Genomic DNA, 15,259 nt, shown 5'->3' on the forward strand with positions numbered 1-15,259 from the left:
GCCTGTGTTATAGCATTGTTTACATCAGATTTTCCCAGCGCCTGGCCTGTGTTATTGCATTGTTTGCATCAGATTTTACTTGTGCATGGCCTGTGTTAATTGCATTGTTTACATCAGATTTTCCTTGTGCCTGGACTGTGTTATTGCATTGTTTACATCAGATTCTCCTCGAGCCTGGCCTGTGTTATTGCATTGTTTACATCAGATTTTCCCAGCGCCTGGCCTGTGTTATTGCATTGTTTGCATCAGATTTTACTTGTGCATGGCCTGTGTTAATTGCATTGTTTACATCAGATTTTCCTTGTGCCTGGATTGTGTTATTGCATTGTTTACATCAGATTCTCCTCGAGCCTGGCCTGTGTTATTGCATTGTTTACATCAGATTTTCCCAGCGCCTGGCCTGTGTTATTGCATTGTTTACATCAGATTTTGCCTACACCTGGCCTGCTATTGCATTGTTTACATCAGATTTTCCTTGTGGCTGGACTGTGTTATTGCAATGTTTGTGTCAGATTCACTGAGTGCCTGGCCAGTGTTATTGCATTTTTTACATCAGATTCTCCTTGTGTCTGGCCCGTGTTATTGGATTGTTTGCGTCAGATTCTCCCAACGCCTGGCCTGTGTTATTGCATTGTTTACATCAGATTTTCCTTGTACCTGGCCTGTGTTAATTGCATTGTTTACATCAGATTTTCCTTGTGCCTGGACTGTGTTATTGCATTGTTTACATCAGATACTTTTCGAGCCTGGCCTGTGTTATTGCATTGTTTGCATCAGATTTTACTTGTGCCTGGACTGTGTTATTGCATTGTTTACCTCAGATTTTCCCAGCGCCTGGCCTGTGTTATTGCATTGTTTGCATCAGATTTTCCTTGTGCATGGCCGGTGTTATTGCATTGTTTACATCAGATTTTGCCTACACCTGGCCTGTTATTGCATTGTTTGCATCAGATTTTCCTTGTGCATGGCCTGTGTTATTGCATTGTTTACATCAGATTTTGCCTACACCTGGCCTGTTATTGCATTGTTTACATCAGATTTTCCTTGTGCATGGCGTGTGTTATTGCATTGTTTACATCAGATTTTGCCTACACCTGGCCTGTTATTGCATTGTTTACATCAGATTTTCCTTGTGCCTGGACTGTGTTATTGCATTGTTTACATCAGATTCTTCTCGAGCCTGGCCTGTGTTATTGCATTGTTTACATCAGATTTTCCCAGCGCCTGGCCTGTGTTATTGCATTGTTTGCATCAGATTTTCCTTGTGCATGGCCTGTGTTATTGCATTGTTTACACCAGATTTTGCCTACCCCTGGCCTGTTATTGCATTGTTTACATCAGATTTATTTTCCTTTTGCCTGGCCTGTGTTATTAGCATTGTTTGTGTCAGATTCACCTAGTGCCTGGCCTGTGTTATTGCATTGTTTACATCAGATTTTACTTTTGCATGGCCTGTGTTATTGCAGTGTTTGCGTCAGATTCACCTAGTGCCTGGCCAGTGTTATTGCATTGTTTACATCAGATTTTACTTTTGCATGGCCTGTGTTATTGCAGTGTTTGCGTCAGATTCACCTAGTGCCTGGCCAGTGTTATTGCATTGTTTGCATCAGATTCTCCTCGTGCCTGGCCTGTGTTATTGCACTGTTTGCACCAATGGACTTGTATTTCAAAACGCTTTTGCTTGGTATGAATTGTAGATGTGAGACCATGTTTATGATGTTCTTTTGTAGCTCCATACCATACTTTTGAAGTTATTCTCCGAGTGCCTTTTAAGGTGTGGACATACTTGTTCTCACATGTCTCATGTTGGTATGTTTTCAAGCAGCGATGTTGCTGTCCGAAATTCATTTTTTTTTCAAGTGACTACTTATGAGAGATTTAATTTAGTCTGGGAGTGTAAAGGGAGCCCCCTGGCTGTGCTTGCTCCTTGCCCCCTGGCTGTACTTGCTCCCCTGCCCCCTGGTTCCCCTGCCCCCTGGCTGTACTTGCTCCCCTGCCCCCTGATTCCCCTGCCCCCTGGCTGTGCTTGCTTCTCTGCCCCCTGGCTCCCCTACCCCCTGGCTGTGCTTGCTTCCCTGCCCCCAGGCTGTGCTTGCTTCCCTGCCCCCTGGCTGTGCTTGCTCCCCTGCCCCCTCGCTGTGCTTGGTTCCCGGCCCCCTCGCTGTGCTTTCTTCCCTGCCCCCTCGCTGTGCTTGCTTCCCTGCCCCCTCGCTGTGCTTGCTTCCCTGCCCCCTCGCTGTGCTTGCTCTCCTGGGTGTGTGTGTGGCTCTGGGTGTGTTTGTGGCTCTGGGTGTTTGTGTGGCTCTGGGTGTGTGTGTGGCTCTGGGTGTGTGTCTGTTGGCTCTGGGTGTGTGTGTGTTGGCTCTGGGTGTGTGTGTGTTGGCTCTGGGTGTGTGTGTGTTGGCTCTGGGTGTGTATGTGTGGGCTCTGGGTGTGTGTGTGTGGGCTCTTCTGGGTGTGTGTGTGTTGGCTCTGGGTGTGTATGTGTGGGCTCTGGGTGTGTGTGTGTGGGCTCTGTGTGTGTGTGTGTTGGCTCTGGGTGTGTGTGTGTGGCCTGTGTGTGTGTGTGTGGGCTCTGTGTGTGTGTGTGTGGGCTCTCTGTGTGTGTGGGCTCTGTGTGTGTATGGGCTCTCTGTGTGTGTGTGTGGGGGGGGCTCTGTGTGTGTGTGTGTATGGGCTCTGGGTGTGTGTGTGTGGGCTCTGTGTGTGTGTGTTGGCTCTGGGTGTGTGTGTGTGGGCTGTGTGTGTGTGTGGGCTCTCTGTGTGTGTGTGTGTGGGGGGGCTCTCTGTGTGTGTGGGCTCTGTGTGTGTGTGGGCTCTCTGTGTGTGTGTGTGGGCTCTGGGTGTGTGTGTGGGCTCTGGGTGTGTGTGTGGGCTCTGGGTGTGTGTGGGGGCTCTGTGTGTGGGGGCTGTGTGTGGGTGTGTGTGGGCTCTGGGTGTGTGTGTGGGCTCTGGGTGTGTGTGCAGGGGGGCTCTGTGTGTGTAGGGGGGGCTCTGTGTGTGGGGGGGCTCTGTGTGTGTGGGGGGGCTCTGTGTGTGGGGGGGCTCTGTGTGTGTGTGGGGGGGGCTCTGTGTGTGTGTGGGGGGGGGCTGTGTGTGTGGGGGGGCTCTGTGTGTGTGAGGGGCTCTGTGTGTGTAGGGGGAGGGCTCTGTGTGTGGGGCTGCAGCTCTGTATGTGTGTGTGGGTGGCTCTGTATGTGTGTGTGTGTGTGGCTCTGTGTGGGTGTAATGCAATAGGTCATGCATTTGCGAGCAATTAAGCTATTGGCATTGTAAATGACAATGCCATTTATTTAACAATTAAGCTATTGGCAATGTAAATGACAATGCCATTTATTTATGATTACAAAAAAAATTAAAAATAAATGTCATGAGCAATGCCAATAGCTCTACCTTTAATAATGCCGAGACCATTGCATTGTAAATGCTTGTTTAATCAGTGATGTGAGCGCTACTATAACTACTGCACAAACGAGCAATACAAATTATGGTAGGAAACTGTCTCACCAGTATTTGGAAGAGTTTGTGGATGAATGTGAAGAAGCACTGGACAGTTGGAGAAAGCTTAACCCAAGACAGGATTTGGGTGGACTGCTCAGTATGGTTATCAAAGAGCAGATGCTCAGTATTTGTTGTCCAGGGTTACGCCAGCACCTGTTGGGGTGTGACTCCTTTTGTCCTTGGGACCTTGCAGAGGAAGCAGAGTGCTGGGAAAGTGCTAGAGGTTCTGAGGAGTCATTAGTGAGTGATACCAACAGTAGTGGTTCAGGTATCTTCCAGCCCAGCGTGGTGGAAGAGGCTCTGTGTAGCCCAGCTAGGTCCCAGTATAGTGAGAGGAGTGTAGAGGCTTACTACCTTTCTCAGTGGAGCGGGAGTCAATGGGTGGCTGAGAGTCCCCAGATGCCCGAAGCCCTATCTCAGAACCTGGGTGGTTTCTTGAGGGAACACCAGGTTGGGGACCTAGGCTGTCCTGTTAGTACACTTGAGGAAGATCTCCTAGTGTCTAGGGAACCTGGAGCGTGTAACTAGAGCTCCAAGGGTTCCAGTGTCCGGCAGTGCCACTCCAGTTGGGAGGGCACAGGAGTCCGAAATGAGGTGTGAATGGGGGATGTGTTCCCCAGTGGAAGAACCAAAGGACCAGGGACTAGCCAGTTGGGCTAGATCTTCTTGGGGGGAACCGGGTGGCGCCACTTCTGTTCTGGGGGATCTGCACGCACTGTCAGAGGGACAGGGGACGGGAGATCTGCGCCAGACAGACAGTCACACGACACATGAGTCATGTATCAGCCTCAGGGGGATGGTGTGTGAATCCCCAGAAGTCCTGGAGTGCCAGGCAATTATTCCACCAAAGGTTCTAGACCAGAGGTAGAAGGCCAGGTTCAGGATCCGCCTGACCTGAAGGGTAGGATGTCTGTAACCATCGTCCTGACCAGTTCATCTTCCAGCGGTACCACTCCAGTTTGGAGGGTGTGGAACTCTGGAAGGGGGTGCCGAGGGTGGGAGAGCCCGCCTCGGACCCCGGTGTGACCTGAGGGGTTAAACCCTAGGTTGGGAGAATGGCGTTCTAGGGGTACCCCTCGCAGGAGGAGGAGGAACCCTAGACGGAGAGGTAGGGGAAGGAGAGCCTCCCCTGAGACTCCTGGTCCGCCTGAGGGTGTAGACCCTAGGCTGGAGAACCAGTGGCAGTCAAGCCCTGTCTTACAGACAGGAAGAGTGGAGCATAGCTACAATGTGCCAGGGGGTACTACCCCCCACTCTGGGAATAGGCAAGGACCAGTGGCACCTGGGAGGCCCAGGGCTTGGTCTTGGCCGCGGACAGCTTGGGAGTACCAGTGGGGTAGCCAAGTTGTTCCAGGCAGTGTTTCTAGAAGGAACCCCATGGGTTCACCGTGGCGTAGAACAGGAGGGTGTCCCTGCAGTTGCGGGCCCGCGTCCGTGTTCTATCGCCCCAAGCAGGGAAGCCCATCACGGTGGTGATTGGTCTATCCTGCATTTTGGCTGGAAGGGGGTTGTGTTGGACTTGGCCCTTCTGGCAGGTTCACCCCTGAACTTTTTGCTTTTGGTATGTGACCTGGTGATAGTGATTTTTAGCTTCTGCGCACTTTTACTGTGTCCCAGTGGAAAGTGCGTGCACACTCTGCGTGCGTGTGGTGAGATTGGCCTGCCCTCCCATAGGAATGCATGGGGAATATCTGTGTCCCTGGTAGTGCCTGATGCGTGGGGTGTGCAGGCTCGAGTTTGGTATGTGCGGACTCGTGTGATTAAATGCTGCGCAATGATGTATGCGGCGTGATTGTGTCTAGTGTGGAAGTGCCACTTCTAGAAGTTGGCATGTTTGTTTCATTTGTCTGGCTTGTGATTGGCTGGAGCTGGGTGGTGAGCCAGGCTCCATGAGTCATGATGGGTCTGCCCCGGTGGTGAGTGTTGAGATTAGCATGAGTGATGGGAGGGAGGGGTAAACCTGGGAACTGAATAAGGCTGGGATTTCCCCACACAATGCTGGCTCCGCCCCCTGTGGTGCGTCTAATGTCCCTTGCCTGGCCAGTGAAAGGAAAGGATGGCTGAGGAAAACAAAGTGCTCCAAACCAGCTGCGACTGGTTTTTCCCCACCCTGCACCCTGAGACAAAGGGATTTACTGTATAAAAAGAGGCTGTGACCTCTTACAAGGGGTTCTCTTACTGGATCCTTTCTTGAGGGGGGCTGCTGCTGCTGGGCGCCAGGAGGACCGCCACTGGGGATTGCCTCCCTGCCTAGGAGGCCCCTGTGAGCTGGCTCTGGGCCCAGCCTTGTCCCCCCACCTCCTAAAGGACTTTTTGGCTGTGACTTGCCCTGGACTTCTGGGCATCAAGCGCTTGGGAGCGCTTTATTTTGCCACTAGCACTTGGGAGCGCTGTAATTATCCCCCTAGCGCCTTGGGAGCGCTCTCTGTTCGTAGCCGGTGCCCATCCAGCATTTTCCTCGCTTAATTGCCAAGTTAAGCCCCTGGCAGGTGTCCACCCCGACAGGGACCTGGTGCCGTTTTGTGCCCCCCAAGCGAGTGCCCACCTCGCTTTATTATTGATTTTGAGGGGCCTACCCCTCGTTTTGACCCCCGAGATCACCACCGCCGGCCCGGGGATCCTCTGTGAGGCGCTGTCCCGCCTCCACACCCCAGGGCCGCGCTGCTATTGGCCACAGCCGCGACCCGGAAGTACTTGGTGCTGAAGCCGGAAGTCGACGGGAGCCCACCCCGTGCTCCGGTGCAAGGTGGTGAGGAGAAGCGTCCTGAGGGCCCAGGAGGAAGGGAGCTCAGCCTGCCTCCACCCGACGCAAGAAGAAGCCAGAAGCCGGTGTTTGGAGTCTACCACGGAGCTCTCATGAATGAGGGAGAGCCCCGTGGTGACCAGCATAGGAGTCCCGGCAGCTGAGAGACACAGCGCAACATCGGAGCCTCCCCGCAGCAGAGCCCGGTGAGTGTTGACGGCCGGGAGAGCTCCGGGCATGTCCACAGAGCCTGAGAGGCTCCACTAGCTCCTCAGTAACTGAGAGTGGCCCCGGTTGGCAGAGGGCCGCTCCCTCAAAGTTGCCGCACCTTTGTTCGAGTCCACGAGAGGCTCCTGAGCATTTTGCCATCTCAAGTACCCCAGGGAGGGACTCCCAACGACGGAGCGCATTTCTTTCAGAGCCCCGAGAGGCTCAGGGGGCATTTCTCTATTTCGAGTCTCCAGAAGGGGGACTCCAACGAAGGCCCAGTATTGTTGAGAGCCCGGAGAGGCTCCAGGGGCATTTAACCCCTTGCGTGCTTGTGACGGAACCGTTCTGTCACAAGCCTCGGGTGTGCTGTGCTGGTGACGGAACGGTTTCGTCACGGCCCGCTCTCCGCGCCTGCGCAGCGCGAATTCCGCGCCTGCGCTGAAGGTTCTATTGGGCGGGCGGGGCCGTGACGGAACCTTTCTGTCACAAGCACAGCGCGCCCAAGGCTCGTGACGGAGCGGTTCCGTCATGAGCACGGGAGGGCTGCGCGCCCCCCTCCCCCTTAGCACTGCGGCGGAATAGCCACCGCTGTGAAAGAGTTAATTGATCAGAGCCCATGAGGCTCAAATGGGGCACAGTGTATTCCGAGCCCCCGAGGCTCCTAAGGGCCCAGTTGTTTGGTCGCAGAGCCCACGAGGCTCTCACGTGCTCTTGGGCCCCATTGCTTGTTCAGCGCCCCGAGGAGAGCCAGGAGGCACGCTGGTGCCAGGCTCAAGTTCTACAGCTGCACAGCACTTAGTGGGCAGCTCTCCGTTTAGGAACTCTTGCGCATTTCTTCTTTTGGCTGCCTGCGCAGTCTGCCCTGACATTGGGGACACAGGGCGTCCTAGCCCAGAGAGGCCAGTTGGCCTGGGGACAGCCACTGGTTGTGGCCTATGTGATTTCTGCGCATGTGTTTTTCCTGCACCTCTGAATGGATTTTAATGCGTCATGTGTAATGCTTTTATTTCTATAGCCCTAAATGTATGGTGATACTTAGGTGGTTGTTCTTCCTAGTACAGGTGTTGCTAGTGAGGTCCTGGTTCCCTGCGTGATTCTCCTAAGGTGGTTAGGGTTGCGTAGGTGGTACTTACCTGTTACCAGTGATTACTGGTTGTGTGCTCTATGTTCTATTTTGTGCTACAGTGATTTTATATTCTATGCCTAAGTGCTAATTCTAACAAGTATTCTAGTTCTAAAAGTGCCTATTCCTGACAGTGGTCCATGTGGCCCTGTCCTGTACATATATCCCCTGTAAATTCTGCTCGTGCCTGTTGGCACATTGTAAAGTGTATGTTTTTATGTAATGTGTTTGCTACAATATGAAGGCTATTTTTATACATAACCTTGTGTGGAGTTTCCTTTGTGGTGGGCCTTGGGTGTTGTTGCTGGGTGCGCGCGCAAACCCTTAACTTCCATAGCCTCCGAGTTTAGCCTTACTGCTCGTGTCACTTTACCAAGGGGGTGAGCAGGGGTTATCTTGGCGTGTAGCTCCCTTGCCCTGACTTAAGAGTGGTGGTCTCTGACTGACTTTGGCGCAAGCCTTTGGCCAGCCAGAGATCCCATTTCTAACAATTATAATAAGGCAGACAGGATATCTGTCACGTTTTGATAATGCCTTGGTGTAGTCTGCAGAGTTTACCCCGCGGAACTTCATGAAGTGTCAGGGAAACTCCGCCGTACTCTGCAGACTTCCGCTAGTGTTAGAGTGTAAGTTGCACTTCTCATACTGATTTTTAGTGCCAGGAGTTTAACCCCCACTGTAAAATCAGCACGAACAGAACTACGCATCGTGCCAGAGGGCACTGCTGCTTTCTGCCACTCTAATTGATATGCTAATCGAATGGCAGCTTCATCAACAAGAATTGCAGATTTTAACACTCGAGTGGTCGCGACCTGCCGTGACCTCCCGCAATGAGAAATCTCACCAGGAGGAGGTCTAGCGTGTTATATTTTCTCACAAGCGCTCGTCACCTTACCGTTGTCGAACTGCTTCAGAAAAGAACTCCGTTCTGCATCGAGTTTTTTGGACCAACTCCGCACAGAGTGCGGAGTGGGCAAAACTTTGCGAGCTCCGCCGGCAGAGCGGAATTCTTCACCCACCCCTAGTTTTGAGGCAATAATCTGTTGGACAAACTCCTAACTAGGCCCTTTGTCTGCAATAAGTGTTGTAGAAGAAGTGAGATCCATGGCCTTGTGAGTATGAGGCAATTATCTGACTTCTGATGAACCCCACAGAGTGAGTGCGCAGCCGGAGGGCAGTAGAGGGACCGAAGGACAGGAAATGAGATAAACTAGAAGATGAGAAATATGGAAAGGTAGAAATGCCGCATCACCTGTGGATAACTGACACCTGCTCCCGCTCTGCCAAATGCCCATCCAGTCACAAAGTGGCATCCTGGGCCCCAAACTGACAACATCATGCCAGATGCCATGTATTGGTGGAAAAGGGGGGAAAAAAGAGTAATATGCACAATCTGCTGCGGGGATATGTCAGGTAAATTATTGGTTGTGTTGGATTCTCCATAAGTACTAAATGACTGATATCGTTGAATATTAAATTATATATGAATCAATGTTTGTTTGCCTTATCTGCGCTTATAATGTAAAGCATGGGTCTTACAGTGAACCCCTCGCTCTGTTTTACACAAAAGCCCTGGAAGGAGCGGCATCTTACAGAACTTTATCTACTTTAGGAAGAACTAAAGACTTGCTTTTTAAAGTTGTCTTTCAGGGCCAGAACCAGGCTTGGTAAGCTGCACTAGTTTCAGGGAGATGGACAGATGTTATGGTGATAGGAAACCCCCCTCAACCCACAATAATGTTCCAATCTTCCAGGTTAGAAGAAACCAGAAAGGCTTGAACCAAGGGAGCTGTTGAAAGTGTCAAAGGTGACTTATGAACAGCGAGTAAAGACAGGAGTTGGCATTTGAGATGATCTTAAGTGAATCGGAAAGAATGAGAAGAAGTGTGTAAATGGAGTTACTTTTGTTGTATACTTCGTAAAGAGTTACTGGAAATTTTGCAGCCCAGCCTGATCCATCTCTTTTTCTAAACTCTATTGTTGTTTAAATGAAATCTTGACCATATGCGTCTATCTTAAACTAAACCTCAAGCACTTGGGTGCTCCGTGAGCACCTTTACTTTGCTCAGTTACTCTGTGAACATTGGTAAATCACCTCCTTTTCAGACATTAATAAGATATTACCTGATCAACAGAACCTTTAGTTAAATATCTGTGTATGTTGAAATATTTCTTGCTAATTTTTAAAGGCGGTAAAGAAGAAGAGGGAGATTTACTAATATTTTGCGCCGTATTTGCATCACAAAAGTGGCACAAAACAGCGCAAAATCTTTTTTTCCTAATTTATTTTCCAGCGCTAAACTTTTTTAGCACTGGAAATAATGTAAAAGTAATGTGAAACTGCGCATAGCACTGCTTCGCATTACTTCACACATTGGGACCTGCCAAGGGGGGTGCATGGGCGTTCCCGTGCAACCACCCAAGATTTCTCGTGAGAAAACGGCACCCTTTTAAACTAGACACAAGGAAGGAGAAATGAATTAATTTCTCCTTCCTTTTCTGACTTTGCATGCGTGCTGCACTGCGCAACATGCATACAAAGTGGGAAAAGCCTTCCCTCGTGTCTGACATAGTATTTTGTACAGGAAGGGTGTCCTTCCTGTACAAAACCGATGCTGGACTCACACACACACACCCTAGCGCTCTGGTGCTAAGGTGTATGCTTGGCGCAGGGCCGCTGTAATCAGTGCCAACGCAAGGGAAGGAGAGAGCCATATCTTTGAAAATATGGTGCTCTCATGTTCCCTTCCTGTCGCGCAGCGTAGCCTCGCGGGGAGAAGGGCTGCGCTGCATTGTGTGGAGTGTCTTTTACAACCAGTTAAACATTGTGAATTCACATTCCATTATGTTTCAATTTAGTAATTTTAAATATCTTTACATCAAACAGAAAACAAGCCTTGAATGTGTAAAATGACCATCAATAATGAAGCGAATGCGGTAAATCTTCAATAATAGCAGAAATAATGAGCTACAGTATTCAGGAAAACATCAGCGCAGTCGGCGACAGAGGAACCTGCACACAAACTGACAGATCCCGGATGAAGGATCAAGGGCAGTTCAGTGATTGTAAGAGTCTGAGCTGTGCACCTCCACGCCACAAGACAAAGAAATGACCTTAGGAAAATTAAGGCAACACCAATAACAAACCGCGTCCTGTATAAACAAGTGTCCAACACCAGCTTTGATCATCGGATCGGTATGATGTGATTACCACAGTGCTCTGTTTTCTAAAATGATGACAAGCCATCATTCCGTGCTCTAGGTGAATTGTAAACTCTTTCAAGGCAAACCAGAGTAACCAGACAAGAGCACAACAGAGCGGAGCCAGACAACTGACGGGTAAAGGAAAGAGGAGTTCTTCTATCTACAATACAACAGACTGTCCCAATTTGCACCAGCCAGAAGGAAGATACATCTTTACCCGCAAGCGTGCATTGCCATAATCCAATCTAAAGGCACAATCGCCTACAAAGACACCTTCAACGTATTAGGAGTGTGGCAAATATTTGGTGGCTATCGCATTTTTTTGTTAAAACCGAAATAAAACGTGCAAGATACAGCACACATATAGAGTGTGTGAGAAAAACACAAGTGCTTTATCAGCCATGTCGGCCCATCAGGAAATGCAGTCATGGGATGTAGACAAATATATACCCGACCCACAGACACTAACCAAGAAAGAAGAATCATACACATGCAGCAAGAGCTTTAGTTTGTCATCACCACTCAAGCTTCATCAGCAAACGTACACAGGAGAAAAACCATTGAAGTGCAGTGAATGTGTCAAGAGCTTTAGTCGATTATCAGAACTACAAAGACATCAGCGAACACACACAGGGGAAAAGCCATTCAAGTGTAGTGTATGTGCAAAGTGCTTTAGTGAGTTATCAAGCCTTTGAAAACATCAGCGAACACACACAGGGGAAAAGCCATTCAAGTGCAGTGAATGTGCAAAGTGCTTTAGTGAGTTATCAAGCCTTCGAAGACATCAGCGAACACACACAGGGGAAAAGCCATTTAAATGCAGTGAATGTGTGAAGAGCTTTAGTCAGTTTTCACGCCTTCAAAGACATCAGCGAACACACACAGGGGAAAAACCCTATCATTGTAGTGAATGTGACAGTAGTTTTCGCTTCTCTTCAGCATTAAGGTATCATCAGCGAACTCACACAGGAGAAAAACCATTCAAGTGCTGTGAATGTACAAAGTGCTTTAGTAAGTTATCAAACCTTCAAATACATCAGCGAACACACACAGGAGAAAAGCCATTCAAGTGCAGTGAATGTGTGAAGAGCTTTAGTCGATTATCACACCTACAAAGACATCAGCGAACACACACGGGGGAAAAACTCTATCATTGTAGTGAATGTGACAGTAGTTTTTGCAACTCTTCATCATTAAGGGTTCATCAGCAAACTCACACAGGAGAAAAACCATTCAAGTGCAGTGAATGTGCAAAGTGCTTTAGTCGGTTATCACACCTTCAAAGACACCAGCGAACACACACAGGGGGAAAACCATTCAACTGCAGTGAATGTGCAAAGTGCTTTAGTCAGTTATCATGCCTTCAAAGACATCAGCGAACACACACAGGGGAAAAACCATTCAACTGCAGTGAATGTGCAAAGTGCTTTAGCCAGTTATCAGACCTAAAAAGTCATAATCGAACACACACGGGGGAGAAACCATTCAAGTGCACTGAATGTGCAAAGTGCTTTAGTGAGTTATCAAGCCTTCGAAGACATCAGCGAACACACACAGGGGAAAAGCCATTCAAGTACAGTGACTGTGCAAAGTGCTTTAGTCAGTTATCATACCTTCAAAGACATCAGCGAACACACACAGGGGAAAACATAGAAGGGCAATGAAAGTGTGAAGGGCTTTTGCCAATTTTCGATCCCACACAGCCCTCAGTGAATACACTTCTTCATTTAACTCACATGGAAATAATCCGAGAGATGCAGAGACTCTGGAATGAACTTAAGAACATCAAAAATAATATTGACCCATCTGAGGACATAGACAAGAGCAGAACAGTGCAGTTATTGTGAGAGGAATGAATCGCGGAAAAAGATAAAATTCAAATTATGTGGGACTTTGAAATACCAGATGATAGAAGACCCGACTAGCAGTAAAGAAGAAAAACAGATAACAGTGTTTGCAGAATTATAAAAGTGTTTGTTTCCAGTGATTGTTCACTTCCGTACACATAGCAAAGTGACATTATGTACCAGGATACACAGTGGGAGACAAGCACAATGTGGACTCAAAGAAAAGAAACATTCTTGATTTTTAGTTGGTGAAGAAGAGATACAAAGAAAAACATTCAATCGCACCTGACCACACTACCAGTAAAAGCAACACTGAACAATACTGGGACGAACAGCGGTATTTTCAGCTAACTTGTCGGATTAGTGATAAAACCTATAAACCCAACACACCCAGAATGGACATGTTGTCACGGCTCTGGTGATGGAAGCTTCATTGGTAAAATGCCTGTATTACTATTAACAAAAGCCACTGCAGTATCTGTAATGAAATAAAGTGAAGCACAGGTGTTCAAGAAATAATCTATTTTCAGATATAAAAGAGCACATACCCTGTTTTTAAGTAACGTTTGCTGCATCTTTTATACACTGTTATCGGTTGATGGATAAGCTTGTGACTCAGGCCTTATTACTAAGTGCGACCCGTGGCTCCTCTCCGACTTGGCTCTCCCTATTCATTCTGTGTCTTGCCAAACTCTACTTTTTACCAGAATTGAGCCACTGTAAGCAGCAGACTCAGTTTCAAAACAAGAAATATAAAATAATGTAAAAATAATTTTTCGGTTATAGTTTTTTTACATCATATGTTTTTCCCACTATCAGTTTGCAACTACACTCGGAATTGACTGAAAGTGTAAATATTTTTAAACAGAGATGTGGAACTTGGAAATTACATTTTTAAACAGTTTTCAGCGAATAAATAAAATGTGCTTTTAATTTGCGTTTGTTTCCTGACGTTATTCTTTATCCAACCCCTAAGCCCCAAACTGTTTCACATTTACAATGTATTAAGCAATAGAAGGGCTAATTTTGTCACGGTCTCGGTTCCTCTCTTGCGCCACTCACACAAACAAACACTCAGAGGCCTGTGTCTGCAGTGCTGGGGCACAAAGTAACATTTACCAGTTGCAGACTAAGGATCTAGGTGGAACTGAGTCCCGTTTCTAGATAATAGTGGGGGGACCCCTTCAAACTGTGGCTACCCCCGACTTGTGCCGTGCTGATAAAGCAATAGTGAAATTGAGTAATTTATGATGAAATGAGAGAAAGAGAAGAAGAGAGCGAGGTGCAGGATATATTAAAGAAAATGAAAAAAGAGACACAAGACTTTACCCTTTTCTGTGTACACGCTGTGCTGTGCGTTGTGAACAGGTTGTCACCCCCTTTGTATGTAAATGAGCATCTGTGACCAGACACCCCAGGCTCCCATCTTTTCCAGCGCGGATGATAATGTGAGCACTGTAATGTAATCATAAACTAGGGCTATATATAGAAATAATCGGCTTCCAGGTCTCACAGCTGTGGATATGTAGTTCTTTTATTAGTTTTTTTAAATTTACTTTAGTTTGCAGCAATTCTCCAGGTTACTTTTTCTCAGTATATCGCTTTATATCCCTCTTTGCGCTTCATCAGTTAAACGTGAGGTTTGATGTAGGATTTATTGTCAGTTTCTCTAGACCATGTCCCAATCCCTTTGTCCTCGATTTGTCAGCATGTGTTTTGTCCACACACTGGTCTAGGATGGGCCTTCTCAAGGTTGAAAGCGCGGTAAGGAATAATAAATCAGACATATTTGAAATTGTATGTAAACAAATGCGTGCCTTTCAGTTATCAGGCACCACCAGACACATCTACACATGTAATTGAGCACCAGACTAAAGTGACTATATGTAAGGGGGGAGAAGGTGTGACGTCCTGTGTCATGATATTATGGAATGTGGGGACGGTTGCTAGGCCGTGAGCTGGAATAGAGACATTTGTCCGTTGGTCTTAGCTTGTTGATGGATGGGGTCTCTGCATCTGTGATACTTATATTAACCTTTCTTGACCCCCACCGTATGATCTACTCTGATTTCTGGAGGGACACACTTCCACAGATGACCATGTTAAATCTAGCTTCGCACAACCCACTGAGCATTCCCGCAGGTGTGGTACTTGATAGCAAGGGTTTATTGTCAGCGTTATTTACAGCAGATAATAAAACAATCACAATTCTTGTTGATTTAAAACGACTTAAAATACTACACTTTGCGCATAATCCATGATCTGACGTAAAGTGCAAGTGCAAACGGATGACGTACATCACTTTTAAAACCAATCAATTAGATAGAGCGGTCATTAGATCTTACAAAGCGTACCAGCTAACAAGCACGTACATAGGTGCAGATACCGGCGTCTCCGTCTGCTTGTTGCCTACTCAGAGCAAGTAAACCCCTAGCAAGCCTGACAGCTGTCTTATAAACATCAGAAATAAAAGAAGAGCACAAGCCTGCTGCGCAGACGTTACCTATTGTGTTAAAAAAACAAGGATTGTCCAAATAGTTTGTTTTGTTGACAGCCGGGTGGAAATTAAACCCTCAGATATGGGCCAATAGACGGCCAACACCTAAGCGAGCATTTTATAAAGTGCAGGTA

The 15,259-nt window shown here is 47.8% G+C and overlaps 2 pseudogenes across 1 annotated transcript in view; both read left to right on the forward strand.

The window, feature by feature from the left end:
- LOC144805939 (uncharacterized) overlaps positions 1-15,259 on the forward strand; it is a 372,336-nt pseudogene that overhangs the window by 42,177 nt on the left and 314,900 nt on the right. The window lies entirely within an intron of this gene.
- On the forward strand, positions 11,083-13,549 carry LOC144805940 (uncharacterized; annotated as a pseudogene).

Source organism: Lissotriton helveticus (assembly GCF_964261635.1).
Source record: "Lissotriton helveticus chromosome 1_1 unlocalized genomic scaffold, aLisHel1.1 SUPER_1_unloc_34, whole genome shotgun sequence".
Classification (NCBI taxonomy): domain Eukaryota; kingdom Metazoa; phylum Chordata; class Amphibia; order Caudata; family Salamandridae; genus Lissotriton; species Lissotriton helveticus.